The 22,236-nt window shown below is 40.6% G+C and overlaps 1 long non-coding RNA gene across 1 annotated transcript; it reads right to left on the bottom strand.

Annotated features, from left to right (window-relative positions):
• Positions 1-292: 292 nt before the first annotated feature.
• LOC110366489 lies at positions 293-21,500 on the bottom strand. Its single transcript, XR_002426725.2, has 3 exons — positions 21,386-21,500; positions 1,791-1,938; positions 293-365 (listed from the first exon to the last, which is right to left on the bottom strand). It is a non-coding gene; the product is annotated as an uncharacterized LOC110366489 (long non-coding RNA).
• Positions 21,501-22,236: the final 736 nt, after the last annotated feature.

The following is a 22,236-nucleotide window of genomic DNA, read 5'->3' as shown; positions in this document are numbered from 1 at the left end:
TAATAATACGCTATGGAGATTTCTTTGTTTTGATTGTTGTTGTTGGAATGACCACTCATCCAGTATTGTGTATCAAAGTAATTTTAAAATCTTTCATTTTTCCTTCTGACTGTAGATATGGACAAGTTTAGGCACATAGCAGTTGTCTTGTAGCAATCTCATGACAGCGACGTTCAAAGGTTAGTTTTTCCCAGGTCTGAGTCAAGTCTCAGCTCAATGTCAGGTTTTAAATCTCTTTATTTATCATTGTTGTATCTATTTATTTATAGAATGGACAATACATATTGATGAACACAGAGTAAATATGTGAGATTATAGCCTATGGCTAATTTTCATCTCTGGTCCCTTGGCAGGTGGATGTAAAACTGTACGGACATAATAAACACAAATATTCAATACATTAATGCAAGGTCATACAAATGCATTTAAACATATATAATACAGAACTTGTAAAAGAAGAAGAAGAAGAAAAAAAATACTACAAGTTTCAGTTTCTAATGACTGAAATACCTTTTTGTTCGCCACATAGTGTCACTGGCTCAACAATCAAACACAACCATTCACAGTGAAATATGTGCTGCTGCTGTCAAAGGTGTCTGTGTCTTACATGCTGACCTGCTTTCATTTCTGACTACTTCAAATAAATATTGTTAATAAGACCGGAGTCTCAGACCAGAGTCTCAGAGTCCACACAAGTGTTTAGAGCACAAGTCTCGGTGGATTCTAAAGCCCTTCGCTTAATCCGAAATGTTCTAAGTATAGCGTCTAGCTCCTGTTCCTTGACCTTTCATGAGGTCAACAGTAAGCGCTTTATCGTGGGCAAGAAAGGAGCTTCAGACTGGTGTGTTGATTTCGGACAGCCTTTCACTCATACGTTAATATGCAACAGAAACACACATGTTTGATTCTAATTAAATCCATGCCTACAGACTTCCGAAAAATTACCAGAAAGTTATTTTCATTAAGAAATAAACGAAAATGTCTCTCTGTTTTTTTTTTTTTCGTTAATTTCTGTAAGGTGGGCAGTGGTGATATGTCATGTCAAGGAAAGGATTGTGTGGATTCCTTATGGCTCCTTAAGCGCCAGTGAAGGACATCACAAGCTCCCTTGGCTAAAGGAACTATGATAGGACACATACAGGCTCCTTTTCCTCCGTCCTTCCTTACTGACCGCACTAGTCGGACAGCACTTATTATGGCGAACACTGACAAAATTCCACTTTACCTAAAGTGTCCTTACCAATTAGACCTTTTTGGACACAGCCTTTGTTTTTGCCACTTAAGAGTGACTGGAGTATGAATCTTAAACTTGACTCACTAAACTAAACACAAAAAAAATGCATGGACGATTAATTTATTCACCTTTTACTGAGTTGTCAATAAGTATTAAGGATGGGCAAATTTTATAGGCAATACATCAAGACAAAAAAAAACAACGTGACGGTCTAAAAGCGTAAGAGATCATGAAGTATAGTGAAAGCAAAACTTTTTTCAGTTTTGCTCTTCTTCCCGGTAATCTAAAATCCAGCTCTGATCAGAACTTGAGGAGCCTTTTCACAAATGTGCTTTATTTATGTCCTTTCTTTGTATGACAGAGTTTTACAGGGTGTTTGAGGAAATAGCATGAAGCACTGTGTAAGAAGTGTTCAATACCATATTGAAGGATTTACACTGCAGGAAAATGGCTGTTGTTTATGAACTTTCGCCTGAAGTCCCAGTGATCTGCAGTAATTCAGTGTTTTTTTTTATAAGTTTTTTACTTTCCAAGATCCTAAGGTCGATTTCCCCACCTCATAGTCCGGTAGACTCGGTTCCATTGGGGACCAAATTGCAGATTTTCTGTTGGTGCGGTTTGCTTTCATGCTGCACTTTCTCAAACCAATCAAACCTTATGACCACACTGTTCAACTCATCGCCTGTGGTGAAGCTGTGGTGACGCTGCACCAAGAAAAAACACAGAAGGAAAGAGGTTAGTCAACAGCACAGTACAACTTCTTATTCCACAAAATTGTAAATGAAAGTCAATGGCAACAGATTTTAGCTGTGTGATTGCAATGCGGCCTTGTGGCAAGTGTGCCAGACACAAACAATTCAACAATGGGCTCAGCAGGAGCGGAGGACAAGGCAGAGGACCATGAGGATTGTTTTATTTTACATAAGGCTCTGTATAAGCCCGCGGCACACATGCTGGGGCGCATACAGCTTCGTTGAACTCATGTCACTCTTACACAGATATCGAGCAAGGTATTTATAATATATTAGTAGCTTCATTTGTATTATTGCTGAATTACTATTGTATTTCACCAGATTGGCTTGCGCTGTAGTCCGCTTCCTGCTTTTGGAGCGGCCTCCGGTCCGCTTGGCATTACCATATGCATTTGAACTGTTCCAGAGTTCAGTTCAACCGAGCAGAGACCTAGGTTTTGAGGCAGACCAGAGTTTGTCTTTTTGGTCCGCAGTTCGATTGCATATTAACATCTTCCTAAACTAATCAAACGTTCTAAGCAAACAAATCAGCAGTGGCGGCTGGCCCATAGGGGGCGCTCGGGCGCTGACCTCCCTAGATGTGGAATGGGAAAAGTCAAAATATATATAGATTTTAAAAGTATTATTAATGTCAGTTTTTACTTAATAGTACGTGGCTACATGTAATAAGAATTATTAAAACACTTCTACAAATTGACTCTACCAATTGACTCTCATTTAACAGTGCATTTCCACCAACAGAACGTATCATTTCTCTTCTTCTACACTTTTGGGGCTGTCACTCATGGAGCCCCACAATTGTAGCGAAATAACCAATTGTATACTGTTGCTAGGGAAAATCTATAAATATTTGGCCAATCAGCATCGCCAAAATGAATGGCTTTGGGGCTCCTGGAGTCTTTGCCCTTGCTACACAGTGATAGGCGTATAGACCAGTTCACGTGTGACGTCACGAGCTACATCCACGCTACATCCGGGTCACGGTGGTAGACAATAGCAGTACTGTTTTCAGTTACCACCGTGACAAAACGGATGAATTAGAGCGTACTTTTAGTTTATTTTTGGAATCTAAACAATGCCTATGACTTGTTGTGCTCCCGGTTGCACACAGAGGCATCCCAAATCGTCGGATGTACGTTTCTTTCGTTTACCGAAGGACGAAGAAAGAAGAAAGAAATGGATAATTTCAATGAAAAGGATGCAGGCAGACAATCCCAATCGACTGTGGGAGCCATCATACTACGACAGAATTTGCAGTTTACACTTCATCTCCGGTAAATACAACTTAATTTTGCACTAGTCATTGTTCTACTTAAATCATTATATAAATAAAAAAATAGGATATATATTTAAGTCAAGACGTAAACGTTTGTTTCGTAATAATATACGTACATGTACAATGTATGCAAACCCTCTGGCATGAGTCTCTGAAAAGGATTAATAAGACAAACACCAAAATAATCCTTTGTGAACAATGTTTTTTTTTTATTAATTAAATGCTTATTGTGGAATCGTAGTAATTTTCCGACTTTTAATATAAATGCATGTACTGGGTTAGGCAGGGAAATCTATTGGCTAGCCACACCAAGAGTTTTTTTCACCAGCCACCACTGCGAACCAGAGTCCAATTACAGCGGACTAAACAGCTGGTGTGAATGCACCCTAACATGAAGTAGACAAGGAAGTCTTTATTCTTGAAAACTCCCTTTTTTTTAAATGGAGAAATCCTTTTAAACTTATTTACCATAATGTTAGAGATTTATTGACTTTTTGGTCCTATCTGTTTACTTTTTCTGCTGACATAAAATGACAGCAATGAAAGACTTTATATTTCAAAAGGCAATGTGATTAGGTTTAGAACTAATTAGGTTTAGGTTAGGCATCCACTGGTAATGGTTAGGTTTAGGGTTAGGGTGAATGTTAGGCCACAGAAAGGGTTGAAAATGTATGGAGGTCAGTGGACCAGAAGCTAGTGAACAGAGATTCTAGACGGGGCCAGGGACTGGAGCGAGGATATCTGCAAAGGAAGAACACAAGGTGAAAGGAAATAAGGAGAATCACAACTGGAGGCCTGATTACCACTCTTTGAGTAGGAACAATCTGGCATCTGCCTCAGGGGAACCTGCTCCTCTTAAGCCTCTCCCGATTTACCCCTGATGGGCTGCATCTGTGCAGAGTCACACCGTATGATGAGAGAGGTAAAGCATACGCACACGCACACACAAACATATCGTTGTTTAAAGTTCAAAGTGAGGACCATGACTTAAATGGACTTCCATTCATCTTCAAGCCTTTTTATGGCCATACCCTGACCCAAATCCTAACCCTAATCTTTACAGGTATATACCTAACCCTAAACTAAACTAATTGACACCTTAGTACTACACCCAACCGCTGAGAACTGAGCAAAAAGTGTTCTCACACAGCTGCAAGTACAAGAACACACACACACTCATTTAGAAAATACTTACTGTGGAACTTGTCTTGACCTCCATCTATTGATATTCTTGCTGCATCATTTTGGATAAGCTGAGGGTTTTTTTGACTACCTTTTGTGGATTTCTTGATAGTGAATAATTACAATAGTCCAGCTTCAAAGTAACAAATGCATGGACTAGGTTTTCAATGCCACTCCTGTCCTGGAGAGGGTATTTCTAACTGTGCAATATTCTGGAGGCAACATTGCTAAAATTAGTAGAAATGGAAAGGGACAAATTACCCTTTTTTGTTTTAAAATACTACTAAAAACAATATTGGCAAGCTATTTAAATGGGGAGTTTTAACAGTTACCATAATTGCGTTAAAATAGCCATGTTGCATTTATAGCTTTAACTGAAGCAATGTCAATGCCAAGACTGGTAAAAATATACTTTATACTTGGTATTTTAATGCATTTATATCTTGCAACTTTATAGCTTGCAACTTTCCTCACAGAAATGCTAATTAGCTTATCAGTACCAACATGCTGGCTGTTGGTATTACATGCTAGCTAGTATTTTCAAAGTATATTTAGATTGAGTCTGTACTGAGTCTAGACTAAAGTATGTAGTGCCTTGAAGAAAAATTTATATTAATAAACCAATCCATGTTTTTGTCATGTAAAACCATAAATTCCAATGGGTTTATCTGGGTTTTATCTGATACTATATGATCAATCCGCATAAAGTAGCGAGTAATTGTTACATGGTTGGAAAGAAATATAGTTTTAAATTTTTCTTAACTAGAAATGTGTACGCACCATGTCCATCAAAGATTTGTAATAACTGGCAATGACTTTTTTATGTCAATGTGAAGGAATGTTGCCTAACTCTGCATAATTCTTTCAATTTAGCCAAATTATAGGGCTTTCAAGCATGAACTGCCTATTTAAGGTTTTTGCACAGCATCTCAATCAGATTTAACACCAGACTCTGACTAGGCCACGCTATCATTTGTTTTTTGAGTCAGATTTGAGTCAGATTTGGACTTGCTGGAGTGCTTCGCGTCATTGTCTTGTTGCCTAACCCAATCGTGTTTGATCTTGAACTAGTGGCTGGACATTCTCCTTCTGGATCTGACGATAAAGAATTGATGCTTCCATCACGTTGTCCAGGTCTTAAATCAGCAATGCAGCTTCAGACCATCACACCACTACCACCCCGATGTCAGTAACATGTTATTTTTTTTCTGAAACGATACATTAGTTTTAATGCCAGATGTAATGTGCACACCCTCCAAAAAGTTTCAGTTTTGTCTTATTGGTCCAAAGAATATTTTCTTAAACATCTTGAGATATTTTTTTTTTTTTTTTTTGTCAAATCTGAGACAGTCCTTTGTGTTGTCTTTGGTCAGTAGTAATGGTTTCTGGCATTAGATCTCTCATGTGGATGCCATTTTTGTCCTTTCTTTTTGTTATTGTTGAATCATGAACACAGATCTTTAATAAAAGAAGCCCACAGTGCTTTATATATTGTTGTTGGTTCTTTTGAGACTCCCAAGATGAGTCGTTATCTAGGCCATCTAGATGGCATACTGGCCATCATGGTTCTATATTTTTGAGTTACCCCAAGAATTAGGAATACCTTTGTAACCCTTTCCAGACTGAATAGAAATAGAATAGAGATATCCTTCATTGTCCCCCAGTGGGGAAATTCAGGTGTACCTGCAGCTAAGTGAACCGCAACTGAAGCATTAGCTATACAGAAGGGTAAAAAAATTAAAAACAAAAACTGAGAGTAAGAAACTGCATGGTTGGAGCAAATTTACAACGCAGGACTGGTAGATGTCAGTGACCTTTCATTCTCATCTGTTCTGGAGTGATTTCAGATCGGGGGATTTTCTGTTGCTTTGAGATCTTTTAGCCTACTTCTTGTTGTCAGACAGGATCTATTTAGGGCATTTTCTCAATTAATTTAATATTATCATCAGACTTCGGTGTTTAATCACAGTTAAATCACACTCATGTTTTTCCAGGGCCATGTTGATTTAAAAAAGCTTTTGCTGTTTACATAAATCAGTCTCTTTTTGATTTGCTTGCATCCCCGCTGGTATATTGCAAGTAATTAAAGCCTCTGTCATAATTTTTTGAGTAATTTTGTAGTCAGTGTCAAGCCATGCGGCTAACGCAATCCGCGTTGATGCTCCCCTCGTCTCCATCACTCTGTAGCACGGAGCAAACGACCTCTCTCAAGTGACCAGACAAAACGGTGCAGAAATAGAGATATAATACACGCCGTGCAGGCCATAGTTTGCAGAATGTGAGAGCACTATATGAGTCAATATCTAAATGAAGAAAGATGCTGATGTGAACGCAGATATATGACTCACATCTGTAAGAGCTGACATATGGGCAGGTTCATGAATCTTAATAATCAGAGTTGAGAAGCGAGTAGGTTGAGCGGGCTTGCCAAGACGTATCGGCACAACAGCATGGGAGCGTTTTAAAATAAACAGCCACGCTGACAGTGGTGGAGAGAAGACTCAGCAGCTGCTGCCAAAAGACTGTATCTCTCTGCCATCCCCGCCATTTCCTCCTGAAAACCTGTGAGGTAGAAAATAAAGGAGATATGAGGAGGTGGGGATGGAGGGAGATAAGCAGGGCATGGAGATAGGGACAGGTGAAAGAGGTAAGGGTCGCAGCACATGCTCCTCTCGCCCCCTTCTCTCGCCAATGTTTTATTATCCCTGTCAGATTGCAATTTGCTCAACGGTAAACATACAGAACGGGCTTAATTAAGAATTTTTGAACGGGGATACGGTCAAGTCCGGAAACATTAGCGAGATGCAACCGGGTGTCGTAAAGATTGATTGAGACTGAAGATGGAGGGACGTGGATGGAAACAACTGGTGGAGGAAGGGGGGGGGTGGGAGTGTTGCATATGCGACAACTGAGGGGTATTCTTGTGTTGCTCGGGGCAGTAGGGCGAGATGAGTTTGGAAAGCTGGGGACAAACGATTTTTAATGCATTAACAACCCGGCTGCGTGAGGCAATAACAAGGACGGGATCGGCGCTAAAATGTTTGACATCCTGCTTCGAGATCAATGCACCCCGGACAGGACACACAGACGCAGGCGGACACATATTCACCTCGACTCCCGGCACACAGACAGAGCACTCACTCCCCCCACCCCCCCACCCTCCACCGTGCACGTGCACAGGGCGCAAGAGCATGTGGGTGGGTGCACAGGTTTGACGGCCTTCAAACCTCAGGGCGATGTGTAGGAAATACAGAAAAAAATAAAACAAAAACAAAACAATAACTGTATCCATAACAATATCCGCAGGTAAAAGCAGCTTTAAATCAAAACAGATAGAGGGTGCATCTGAAGTCGATTGTTGCGAGCTGGGTGGACTACGTAAAAGGCCAGAGAACTAAAAGAGTAATGAGCCTATCCATATCTCCCCGTGGACCTGAAGTTTGCATTCAATACATTATTTACAACTGAATTTTTACTGAGGTATAGGTTCCTCTCTGGGGTGTTTACAGACTAGTGCTCTAACTGCTTAGAGTTTAGCCAGCAGAGTTGAGCAGCATTTAAAATTGATGCATGTTAACCGGCCTCTGTATGTGTGTGTGTGTGTGTGTGTGTGTGTGTGTGTGTGTGTGTGTGTGTGTGTGTGTGTGTGTGTGTGTGTGTGTGTGTGTGTGTTACACGGACCTATGCAGTGCCTTGAAAAACAGTCGGTACCTGTCTAATTCTTTAAACTGTTTTATCGCTTTAAAACCACAAACGTTGATGTCATACTGGGATTGCATGTGATAGGCAGGCCTAACAGAACCTCACTCAACCCGGTTGTTATTTTTGGTTGCCCAGAGTCATATATCTTAACAGTTTTTTACAGATTTGGGAGAAATTATGGAATTGGATTTTAAGTTTTAGTGAACTGCTAAGCTATGTTTTGCAAAAAAATAAGATAAAAAATCTTCTAGTTAAGACAAATAGCAAAACATAAACTTGTTTTGTCAGAGCATGACTTGGAGAGAGGAATTATTACCTTTATTTCAACTTTTTTCGAATATTGCAATGCACTTTATGCGGGTTGTGAGCCAGCCATCCCTTTCGGGTGTTGAGCTTGTTCCATCTTTTAACTGGTGCACACAGACATGAGCACATCTCAGTCTTCATTGGCTCCCTGTGCATCACAGAATACATTTTTAATCCTAATTTTGGTTTATAAATGCCTAAATGGTCTTGCTCTCCTCCATACCTTTTCTTCCGTCGTGGGCCCTTAGATCAACCAGTCAATGTAGTTGTCCCAAAAACTAGGTGGAAGATTGAGCTTTGTTTGTTATCGCTCCCAAACTTTGGAATTCATTGCCTTTAAATATTTGAAATAAAATAACTTCTTCAGCTTCAATTTAAGTCCTCTTTTAAAAACGTCTTTTTTCAATAAAGTTTGGGCCATTGTAAAATGGCATGCTGCTTTATCGTCTCTGTTCTTTTTTATGGCTGTTTTGATATCTGTTCTGTCTTGGCTTTAAATATTTTATTTGTCCTGTTTTTGTACAGCACTTGGGGAAAACTTGCTACTTTTTTAAAATGTGCTTTATAAACTAATTGGTTTTGGGCTTTGGGATAGATTGACACAATGTATAAATGCAAAGTGGAAAGAGAAGGATGTGTGCCTTCCAGTTTTTTTTTTTAAATCTGAAATTTATGGTGTGCACTTGTGCTCGGCGCCACTGGGTAGGTGTCTCTGCCAGCTTTGCACCTCTTAAAACAGATGCCTTTTAATTTTTTTTTTTAAATACCCAAAAGTCACTCAGCCTATATGGAGAGCAGGTTTGAACATAAATTCGTAGGTTCTGCCACTTATATTTAAGTAAGGACTTTGACTGGGCTGTTATAAGACATGAACATGTTTTGATCTAATTCATGCCATTGTAACTCTAGCCATATGTTTTGTGTTGTCCTGTTTAAAAGTTAACTTCCATCTCAGTTTCAGGTGTTTTCTAGCCTCCAAAAAGAATGCATCCAGGTTTGCTCCATGCAACTTTCCTTCAAATCTACCAGCTTTACACGTCTTGGCCAAATAAGAGCATCCCCACAGCAGGATGTTGCCACTACGATGATTCACTGTGGAGGTTCTGTGTTTAGAATAATTTGCAGTGTTATTTTTTTTTCCAGAAAACACATTTTTCATGCAGACTAAAAGGTTAAGGTTTGGTTTCATCTGAGGAGAGCACCTTCTTCTACCTGTTTGCTGCGTCCCCTACACTGTTTGTGGAAAGCTGCCAGTGGGACTTCCCATGGCTTTCAGTCAGCAGTGACTGATCTGTTTCCACGTTTCTGCAAAGGCCAGGCGGTGGAGTGCACAACATTGTGCCGTCTACAGATTCTCACACTTGTACTCTGCATCTCTGCAGCTCCTCCAGAGTTACCGTTGATCTCTTGGCTGCTTTTCTGATCTCCTTACCCCTGCTAGTTTAGGTGGAAGAACATGTCTTGGTAGGTTTGCAGTTGTGTCATACCCCTGTTGTGTTTAAATGACGGACCACACAGTTCTCTGTAAGTTGTTCAAGGGTTGATGTGTTGTTTTATACTCTAAATCTGCTTTCCTCATCTCTCTGCTGTGTTCTTTGGCCCCTGTGATGCTATTTGTTCACTGATGAACCTCTGTGGCCTTCACAGAACAGCTGCATTTGCGTCAAGATCGAATCAGGTGGATTTTATTAATTAGATTGATTACTTCTAAAGCAACTGGTGATATAAGGATTTTGTTTAAGGGTACCAGAGTAAAGGGAACTGACTAAAACCACATGGCACACTTTTCCAATTTTTATTTGAATAAAAAAAGTGAAAGTCATCTATCCTTTTCTTTCCACTTCACAGTTATGCATAACTATCCATTACTTTGTGTTTCCCTGTCACATTAAATCCACATAGAAGACATAGAGGTTGTGGTTTTGCTGTAGAAAAATGTGTTAAAGGGTAATGGGCGAGCCAGATCGATGCCATGCTTATTTGTTCTTTTTCTTTTTGCATATTTGTGCATAAAATATGTTTTTATTAAGACCAAAGTTAAATCAAAGTCAAATTCCATGTCTGCATGCACCAATATGGTGTTAAAGCTGATTATGAATGCTTTTGCATGGGCAATGAAGTTCTGCATATCAGCGAGGAACAACTAGATGGTAAAAACTTAATGTTTATGTGTGTAGTGATACTTGCTTGTGTTTACTGTGTATTTCTGTTCTATATTTGTAAGCAAGCAAGACTCACACTGTGGCATGTCTATGCACTCAGCATGTTCGACTGGGTGATGGGTGGGGGGAATGTGTTGACAAAAAAAAAGAACTTGATGTTGGCTTGATGTTAAATATTTAAACAACATACACTTGCTGTAATTGCTACTGTCTTTAAACTTGATTTTGGGGCATGCAACCACTATGGTTTGAAGAGACCAAGGTTATTATTGTGCTTTTTCATGTTCTAACCTGTATCATTTTAATGAATGATCAAAAGTAGTATATATTAGTGCACAATCAAACCCCCAAAATGAAACAGGATCCATCAAAGTCTTAATGCAGGTGATTGCCTGTTAGCAGGTATTGAAGACATGTGGAAAAATGCAGAAAGACTGTATGGTTTATGCTCTGTTTACATATTTTTACATATCACACTGGAAAAAACCCAAATGTAGTCTCATATACTGTGTACTCTATAATAGATGTTGGAAAAAACTCTACTTTTAAGGTCTAATCTTGAATATTTATTTGGTGTACAGATCTGTCCAGGCAGTCACAAATTCATATAAATTAAATATAGATTCAAACAAACTGAATATGTCGTCCAGAAAATTAATTATTTTTCCACAGCCTTTTTTTTTGGATCTCTTCTTTCTGCTTGAGATCTGAAGGATCTTTTTAACAGACCCCCCTCCTCCCTTTTCTTCCAGCCAGAGCACTAGCTGCTGCTGCTGTAGCCTGAGAAGTCCCCGCTCCCTTTGTCTTTTGTAGTTCAGCATCTCTCGCCCAAAATACAGTAACTTCTGGGAAACGGGCAGGTCTCAGGGTCTCTGCTCGGAGAGAAGCGCAAGCAGAGAGCCTTTCTCCGACTCTTCACCACCATCTCTCTCCCTCTGTCACTGTCTCCCCCTCTTTCAAAACGACTATTTGTCATCTCTGAAATAGAGCATTTTTAAAAATTCAACCTGGAGCCAACCCCCCACCCTGACTCCCCTCTATTCTCACTCTCAATTCCCCAGACTCTGGCCGGCTACGATCAATAGCCTATTGATCAACTCTCTCCATTCCCATTACACACCAGTGCCAAAAGAGTCAACCATTTTCCCCTGAAAAGCTGATCTGGAGCATATTCGCAATGGTAAGGTTTCTCTAATTTCAGCGGGGTTATTAATAAATGCCTACAGCGTGCGAAGCGTCTCGCTGCTCCGAGATGCTGAGAGGTACAGATGTGTTAGAGAGGACCATACTGACCGCGGTTACCTTTTAATTGAAAGGCAGTGCACCGAGGCAAGGCAGGGTAGAGCTTCCCACTTAAAGTAAAATAGGAAAGGTGAGAGCATTACCACATACGTAGAAAGCAATTCTTTTCCCAGTTGTTTCTACTTCATTTCTCTCCCCCGCCTTCTGTCTCTCTCCTCTCTCGCTCTCCATAGACAATGCTATGGGCAAAATCAATACTGGAAAGGGAAAAAAAAAACACACACACACACACACACACAGAAGGCATATTTTTAGCCCGTTATTATATGAGCTGCATGAGGAAAACAGCGTTTGTGGGAATGACAGAAATGCCAAGGTGCTGGTAAGACAAAGATAGGGTGGGAGAGAAACAAAAAGAAGCGAGAGGGGCTGAGAATGATGGTGGTGCTGGGCCGTGTAAAGGGGGGGGGGGGGGTTGTCTAATGGAGATGGATCAAACGAAGGTGGAGATAAGATGGGAGAAAATGGCTGATGCCTCGGCCGGCGATAGAGCTCGGAGTAGCCTGCAGGAAAACAGCTGCAGAGAGGTTTATGTTTTATTTTTTATTTTTCTGAGGATGTGTGATCCCTAACAACCAGAGCAAATATCCGGCTCGGTTTAATATTTGCTTTTGTTTACAGCTAAGTGATGCTCTTGTCGGTTTGGCACAGCTGAAAAGGAGAGCTTCCTCTCTAATCGCTCAGCAATCACAGCGATGCTCCACCTTTTCATACGGCTTCGCTCCACCTCTGTGCGTGTTCGTGCTCTCTGCGGATTCCTTACCCACGCTCTCACTCCCGTTGCCAATGGCTTTCTGATGGACTCCTTCTCCCCTACCTTCTTTTCTGGCTCTCCCGGGCACCGCTGTCAGTCAAGCTCCGGCCTTCTGCCCATTGGCTGAACGTGCCACGTGGATCAAAGGTGGGCAGTCCAATTGGTCAGAGAGCTCACTTGGGGGTGGGGGGGGAAGGGAGGGATTGATTTATCTGTGGTATTAGGAGATCAATTAATCCCCATTGTGTGTGCCAGCACAGATAGCCCGATGTGTCTTATTTGGTACGGCTTGTTTCTGCTCGGCCAAGATAACAGTCTCTCCCATCACTTTGCTCTATGAGCGACAAATCAAATCAAATCGAAAAAAGGGGTGACGGCACGCAGAGGGTCCCTCCCCGGGCTGTGGCTGGCTGGTCACAATAAGGGAAGTTCATCAATATGAAAAGTTGCGTGTCCAGAATAAACACCGCTCATTCGGGATGTCTGCGCTGTTGCCATGACAGTGTAAGGGCGGAAAACGCAAGCCATTTAACTGACTCTACCCACTTATGGCTGACTAATGGCGTTTGAGTCAACCCGTGAAACAGACGTGTGCATGAAGAGCTGCAAGATATGGTTACGTTTTCAAAGTTTTACCCCATTTTGCCCTAAAAGCTGTTTTGGAGAGCAACACTAGGGTGAACTCTACTTCACTTCAAAACCCTTCTGGAGGGGAGGTTTGTACCCTGTAGGCCGGCCTAACAAAGACTGAACTGCTGTGTTAAAGCAGAGCATGAAACTCAGTGGATGCATGAAGCTAAAAAGGTCAGAAAGTTGAGGTTTGCATGATTATAAACTGATTTTAGTATAGATTTGTCCCCCGGCTCCCCTCCCACCTAAAGAAAACAGTAAACAAAAACTATGTTGTGGGGGGGCTATGGGGCACAAATACATCAATGACTCGCACACTTGTGTTCGCACTGCTTTCTAGCGCAGGCATCTTTCATTTAACTTATTTTTATAACCCAGTTTGTTTTGAAGACATTAAAAAAAACACCCTATGGTAGTTCATGAGCTTTCATAGGGCATAAGCTTACGACATATGGATATTCAGTATAAAATGTAACAATGCTGAAGCATTCAAGTGATATTAGTGAACAATAAGAAGTGAGGAAAATACCATTTACATTTTTCTGCAACAAAAACCTCTGGTGATGAATAAATTAGGACATTTATTCTTACGCAACATGACTAAAACCACACACAGACACATCACATCAGGTGTTGATGAGGAGAAAATCACTGCTCAGCATTTAGACAGAGGTGTGTCCTGTTTGAATCCCAGACATTTTGTTTTGAAGTTCTCCTTACTGTTGAAGTGAATAAACGCCATGGTGAGATTCATGGGTCTGTTAAGATAAAGAGGTTTCAAACAAATTTCAAATTTAGCCATTCTACTGTACGGCAAAAACTCTACAAGTGGAGGATGAGAATCAAAGTGACTTCCAACATGCTCAGGTCTGGCCGTCCATGCAGGAGCATAATAAACGTAGACCACAGGACGTTAAAAGAAGTCTCCAAAAACCCTGACATGTCATCAGAGGACCTAAAGCAGGATCTTGCTACTGGTGATATGGAAGTGCGTGTCTGTAGAGTCACAAACAGGCTGCACAAGTTTGACTTTCGTGTGAGGTGTGCAAAGACAAAACCTTTGCTGTCTAATAAAAACATAAAGGCTTGCCTACGGTTCGTTAGAGAGAACGTAGACAAGATCGGGACTTGTGGAATAATGTGCTGTGGACAGGTGATTCTTACAGAAAATTATTTGAACACTAGAATAGAGGACATGTTTGGCATGAAGCAACCGTTTTAACCTCGTATCAAAAGAATGGTATAGGAGGGGAATCGTCATGGTTCGGGTCTTTGCTGGGGCTGAACCAGGCAAGCTCACATCACAGGATGCACCGGGTATCAGAAGGTGCTTGAGAACAATTTGAGACCATCTGTAAAAAAAATAAAATAACCTGAAGATTAGCTGGGCACAGCGACATGTCAATAACCCAAACATGCCAGAAAACAAATAGAGGACTGACTGACAATTAAGAATTGCAAAGCCCTGTTTCTGATCTCCCTGAGATGATGTTGGGAGATCTGACGGATGACAGAGACGCGTAGATGGTTATAGGAGGTGTCTTGCGGAAGTTACCTCCACTAAAGGGAATAGCTTTAGTTTTTAGAGGGTAGCTGTCCTACCTTTTACCTCTGTTAAAATGTAAATTTTTGTCAATATCTTTTATTGAGTAAAACATGGTTAACATGGTTGTTATAATGTATCGGTAAAATCACCTTCTTTTCCAGAGACTGAAAAATTTGGATTGCATATAGATATGTGGGAATCGAATTTAAAAGAACTACAAAGTGAGATATCATATTTTATATTTCATATATGAGTATAATGGTGAACTCTGTAAATTAGCCCTGCATCACATTAAAGGTAAAGTGGATGATTTTTCCTGAAAAGTGGGTAAGAAACAACCAAGTCCCTTTTTGAATAACTACACACATGGCCGTCTGTGCTCTTCCGCTCCTCAGGGGGATCACGTGAAAGAATCTACCAAACACACTCTGCTCTTATTACTTTCCTCTGAGGCAATTCCTCTTGCCCTCATAAACATGTCGGTTTGTTTCTTGTGACTCTTTCAAAGTACACGGCGAGAGCAGCGGAGCTACAATGAACGGCTGGAACAGAAGCTCACATGCGCAGCAAGAGGAAGCTAGGAAGGAGCGAGCACGCACACTGGCGTTACGTGAGCGAGTCACAATGATCGGCATGTAGGACAACCAGTAGATAAGAGGATTCCCCCAGAACTGGAAGCTCAGAGAAGATTGTCCACTGTACCTTTAACCGTGCTCATAATGGAACATCACGTGAAGTTGGACCTAGTAGCTGTCTGCTGTGTAGATTTTGATGGGGGTCCATGGACATTCATGGACATCTCTTTCATAACTGCAGCGTCTTGCAAATGTATTCAAACCACCAAAATGTTTCCAAATTTGGTCACAAAAGGAAGGACGTCCCCCCCGCCTCTCCCCCAAATAATATATATATATTTTTTAAAAGTCTGAAAAGGGTGGTGTGCATTTGTTCATACAAGGCAACCCCAGAATAAATCCTGACAGAGAACTCAACAGACTTGAGAATGGGGCAGAGATTTATCTTCCAGCTACAATGAAAACGGTTTAGACCAGGTAAATCCAGACCTAAATTTAAATAAGAATACATCCAATTTGACTGACTTTGAGAAAAACTTTGCTGATGATTTTGCAATAGCTTCATTCTCAAAGGCCTTTGCTGCTGTAACTGCAGCAACACGTGCTTCTGTGACAATTTCAACTCAGTGGGACAGAACACTGACGAATGCCAGACTTTATAAATTGAATTGATGGAAGTTATACTTCCATCTCGCAGTGATGCACTGCTTCACGTTGCTCTATGACATAAAATCCATATTAAATGCATAAATACATTGAAGTTTGAAGTTGTAATGTTACAACATGCGTTCAAAGAGGGGGAATCCCTTTGCAAAGCGGCCTATTTCAGGTCAACCAGTCTTTGTTTTTAACCCATAAACTAAGTTTTTTTTTTTAGCCCATATGTACAAACTTAATGCAGTAACACAATTTTCCTACGTGGGATTGGATGAAGTTAATTAAAAGGTTAATTTAAGGTTAATGCAATTAAGGTTAAAATGGCTTTTAAATAAAATGCAGTTTTAATGGTTCAATAGAACATCTTCATCTTAAACATTTCTCCTGTGCCTCAACTACAGAAAAGTATTTTTTGCCATTATCTGAATCATCCTTTCTCAGGGCGTCTCTTTTTATGTATTTTTTTTTTTAGTGGCTAGGATGACCTATGGAAACTTGGCCTGTGCTGCCTACGCTACATGAAGCTCTTCTCATTCCAGCTGTTTGCAGACAAAGGAAGAGAGCTTGTGGATTTTCATGATTGGCCACCTCTATTTCTGTGGTTGCTCAGGTCAGTGAGGAGACTGGCCTTCTGGCAAAGAGAGGGTTGTTAGTTTAGTTATCTTTCTTGGACGTGAGCTTCGCCCAAAGATGCGAACCTACCTCTGTTTCAAAATGAAAGAGAAATTTGATCCGAGGATGTCACGCATGCTTTCTGGCATGATCCATATCTCTTAGATATAGTTGAGAGTGGGAGGTACCAGTGAATAAAAGGTTTTCTTGTTTGGCTCAGGTCTTGATTCGCTACAATAATCCGGAAAAATACCCGCATTACTGCAGACGAGGACCACTTCATACTCGACAGCAAACCTCTCCAGTAGACGCAGTTTGTGAATCGTTGGTGTAATTTTCCTTTTTCTGTGAGACATCAACAGGAGCAGGATGATCACCTGCAGTAGCACAACAGGTTAAGAGCCAATTTGTGCGACATATGTTGGTTAACGCTATTCCTCTTCTTGCGTTTTGCATCTTGATCTAAGACATCCATTTTAGCTGTATGTGTATTTGTTCTGTCGTTGCTGTTGTTATTTATGTTTTGAATTTCCTTTTTAGGAGTTTAGCCTTTTGCTTTAGTATCTGTGGAAATTTGGTTTCATTTTTAATTCATGGCAAAGATTCCTAGAAACGATGCCACAGTTAAGATTTTTTTCCCCAATCCAGCACATTAGCTTGAAGTGCCTTGTATAAGAGAAATTTTATTAAGAAGCAGGGCTAGTGAAATTAATATGTGAGTTTCAACTTCTGGATTATAAAGAAGATTATAAAGAAGATTTTAAAGAAATGAAAAGAAAGATTACCTGTTTTAATTGTATAAATACACATGGCTTGTATGTTTTAGGCTTTTCAATAAAAAGAAAGCCAAAGACATCAAGTTAAGGGTGTAAGGTCGTCTTTTGTCATTTCTATGGTGACATTTTTATTTTAAAGACCAGGCTCGCAGTGAAACAAGAAAGCATAGTGTAGGTCTATCAATATTGGAAGAAAACATAAGTTACAGCACTGCGTGCTGCACTGCATCCATATATGAGGTATATAAGGAACAGTGGGAACCCAGGAGAAATGGAAATAAAATGCTGTCCAGCACATTTCCATGTGGGGAAGCCATTCATAGCCGAGGGGAAAGAAGGGGTCAATGGACCGATACTGGCCGATTCAAACTCTGGGACTTTGGTGAAAAGAAAAAAGGTAAGAGAGACCAGGATAGAAGTGGGTGCTAATTCCTACTTTTCAGTTTAAATAAAGATTGGAGCTGGATAAAAGCCATTAAGGGAGAAATCAGACAGGGCATGCTATGTAGGACAAGAGCTGACTGCAGGGAGGTGAGTGGTGGGATCGATACTCAGTCGATGCGCTCAACACCCAACTTCACACACACACACATACACACACACACACACACGGAGGGGCATGTGGTATTGCCGGGCATCTGCATGTTTGTGTGTATGCATGTGTGTATGCTTGTGTGAGTGTGTGTGCGTTCGTGCAGCAGTGACTAATGGAGAAAGAGAGGAAGCCCGGAGAGAAAGAGCGTTTGCAATATACAATTAACTCTCTTTTGAGTGAGGGAATATTAAACACAGGCTGCTTGTGCAGACTGTAATTTGTGGTGATAAAAGTATTAAAGGAAAGCACTTGGACAAAGATGGAAGGGTGGACAGCTGCAGAGATGGATTTATTTTCAGAGGCACGATACAGTTAACAAAGATAGATGTTTGGAAGGAGCATCTTTAGCCTCAGCCGGAGCCTTAATACGGCTACAATCACTCTGCATTCTGTCCTCCTCTCCTCTCTTTCTTTTCTCCATCTCTCCCTCTTTCTTTAACCCCCCCTCCTTTCTTTCTCACCCTCTCTCTGTAGAATTGATTGACTATGTCTCCTCAATCCATCTCTCTCCCTCTGTCGCTTAGCAACGGGTGCTCTATCGGGTGTGGAGGGTGGGAGTTTCGCCAGGGGAGGGGTTGGTTGGAGAGAGGTATTGGGGGAGTGCGAGGGGGCATGCATGGGTAGGTGGACTGTGATGGGGGGGGGGTGAGGAGTCAGTTGTAGTTCCACAGTTGCAACGCTCTGACACTTATCGTTAGCGAGAGAGGCTTCTCAACCCCTCCGATGAAAATAAGGAACAAATCACAAGACGGTGAAATGATACCAGGAGGAAAATTCTAGCTTGAGAAGAAAGTGCTGCGGATGAAGCAAAAGAGAGAGAAAAAAAAAAAAAAGTGTTTGATGCCTGAGCCAGGATGACTAGTATGGTAGTAGGTCATCGCTTGTGGTTTATTTTGTGTGCATGTGAATGTTACTGATGCAGCCAAGCAGTCCATCATCTTCCCTCAAGCTGTGTCACTGTTTCATACAGTGAGCCCTGTCTGTGAAAAACACAAAAGCACAGCAGAGTGAGCCTGTGGTTTAAATGTAGCTCTACGCCTCCGCTTTCCTGTCTCCAAAAAAAAGAAAAAAAAAAAAGAGAGAGAAAAGGAAAGAACAAAACAACAAAAAACCACTTCCAGCATGTTTTGGCATGTAATCACAACATTTGTAACTGTTACCTGAATCCTTACGGTAACATCCTTCATCCTGGTCTGTGATCAACAAAATGGCGAGTTCAATACCCTCTCTGAAGTCTGGTGCACGAGAATTCTTGCGGCACACACGGATGCCCGAAATTAAATTAAACTTAAAGCGCTCTCGTGCACAATCCCCCGCATTAACACACGTAAGGGAATAGGAGCAAAACTGTTGTGCAAAGAGGTATTGTTCTGTTTTGAAGACCTTATCCTTTTGATCTACGCTTAATGTCTGATCCCCTTTGAGGAAGATGTGTCGGCAACGCTTTAAGCCTAATAAATCCAGCGTTAGGAGTGCTTAAGAGGCAAGAAGAGAGAAAAAAAGCTGCGTGGTTTAAAGAGAAGAAGAACAATGAGCAATGCTCTTAACTAGCTCGGGAGATAGTACATACACATAATCATTTCATAATCTATGATCAGTTTAACCGCCAGCCGAGGAAATACAATAAATGTATGCATGTCAGGCCTTCAGGTGTTATAGAGTAAAAACTACAACGAGGGTGTAAATTAACCAGCTAAATAACTGTATCTACATGTGTGGCATGGGAACATGAAGGCACATTATATGTAAACTTGATTGAATCTGTGGAACATGGAAGTTATTTTGCTGGATTTGAACGCTTATTAAAATATATATTGAATTTGCACAGCGACTATATATCTACAGAAAGCAGCTGTATTACTTTTAAGGTTTGACCACATAGATGATGTTGACCTAACAGAAGCAGGGGACTGTAAAAGAAAGATGAAAATATTAATTTAAAAAAAAAAACTCAACCCTGGGAGAATATAGGCAATCTAATGGCATCTTTGTCTTTATTTGATTTTGTTTGATTGTCTTCTATTTCATTCCTTTGTCTTGCAATTTTGAACTGTCAATACTGCACGGTTGCCATGCTAACCTGCATTTAGCTGTTTATGTCTCGCTCCGTTTTTGCACGATTAAAATGAAGATCCGCTTTTCTATATCTGTGTTTATCCAGAAAAAAAAGTCAGTAAAGTGTCTCCCATCCATCTGTAGCCAATTAATTCTCTGATTAATTGAACAAATGTATTGATTTAAGGATGGAATAAATATTGAAGGTGCTGTGAAATAAAATGACAGGCTAGAACCTAAGCAGAGGCATGAATATAACACCTCTCTCTCTCTCTTCCTCTCTCTACACACACACACACACACACACACACACACACACACACACACACACACACACACACACACACACACACACACACACACACACACACACACACGCACACGTAAAAGAGCTCAGAGGTGTTTAGTTATCAATCTTCATAGTTTTAAAAACAATACCATTTGGAGATATATATTTTTTATTCATCCATTCATACATTTGCTTTTAAAAACACACCATTGCGTTGGCTGGAGAAAAAAAAGGTAGAATTTCCTTGCATAGCAATCCTTTTAATAAGCTTCATATTATCCAAACGGAACCTTATCAATATATTTCTCCGTTTCAGCAGCGCTTCTCTGTGGCCTCACCGTGAAATAAAATTAAATGCATAAAAAAATAGAAATAAATAAAATCTGAAAGTGGCCCCAAAAGACAGAGAAGTTAATCCGGACGTATAGCATTTTGTGTAATCCATCTCCGATCGGATCGATGGCGTATTGATCGTGTTTGTGATTAGTAGCTGTATCGATCGCGGTGACATCACATGAAGCGCACCTGAGTGATGGCCCGCTCGCTAACAGCTTGTCACATTCAAAATAAATCCGCGGGGCCTCCGCGACCTTTCTGACAAAAAAAAAATATATGTATATTTTTCACGGCATTATTGTTTGTAGTTGCGTTTGCTTTCCGATAAATGACAAGACACGGACGGACAGCGGCGGTTTGTCTGAGTGCATTTGTCTTCTTCCAATTTGGTCAAATGACGGATAATTGAACGCAGACGGCTTTTTGAATGATAATCCACATGGGGATTGTACGTTCACCGATTTGACCAAATAAAAGCTTGAACACTTTTAGTTCGTATGCATCTAACCTGAAAACATATTTTTATTGCATGCGTTTATTTTAACATCCATGTGAGTATTTTATTTCAAATGTGACAAAATAATAATAATAAATTAATTAATAAATAATAATTAAAAAAAATACAAAAATATCTCACCACTTACAATTGTTATTGATTAGTCTTTGAGGCTGTGTGGAAGGCCTTCCTCGGTGGCACCTGTTGTCCAGTTTCTTTTCCGTGCCAAAACGCACAGAGGCCTGCTGTATCTAGGCTACAGACTGTTAGAATGTAATCAATACAATTGGTGGGACAAGTTGCATTCGCTTGATTGGGTAGATAATACTCAACATTTCTGTTTAGAAATTATCTAAGTATAAGTCAGCAAATTTCATTAAAACAGAAATTTTGAAGACAAAAATCCCAAGGGGGGCTTTTCAGTAAAGCGACAGAAAAGCCACAAAGATGTATAAAAAATATATGCCATCTCAGAATAAAATAAAAGTAATCTAATAAAGGAAATCTAAAATACACCCAAGCAAAATCAGATCTCCTGCCACCAAAATTCCAGCGTGGACGAGTGACTGAAATCATAACAAGAAAGGGCAACGATTCCCGTGGCAACATATAGACGCGACGGGTCTGTTGGCCTCGGTTTCTAGAATTGATTTAGGGACCGATAACAAGCGTTGACCAGTCGGCCTCAGGGTCCTGGTGGTGACACACAGCCGTAGAAGATCAGAAATGAGGATGCGCCACCAGGCAGGGGATTCAAAGTCCAAACCAGGACCTCTTCTGTTGCACAGAGAGCCAGATCAGAGAGAACGGGGAATGCGTGAGTTGGGTATGGGGAGAAAATCGACTCATGTGCGCATGTAAGGCTGTAAACTGCTATTAGTGTACTGTGTACTTGTAGGCTATGTGTAAAACATCATTTGTCATTGGCTAAAAAAGAAAAAAGTAAGAACATTTTGTGCGTAATTGGAAATGGGTGTTGAAATGCACGCGCGCGCGCAC

Source organism: Fundulus heteroclitus, chromosome 9 (assembly GCF_011125445.2).
Source record: "Fundulus heteroclitus isolate FHET01 chromosome 9, MU-UCD_Fhet_4.1, whole genome shotgun sequence".
Classification (NCBI taxonomy): Eukaryota; Metazoa; Chordata; class Actinopteri; order Cyprinodontiformes; family Fundulidae; genus Fundulus; species Fundulus heteroclitus.
The sequence above is the reverse complement of the archived record's forward strand: the minus strand, read 5'-3'. Positions and strand labels throughout refer to the sequence as shown.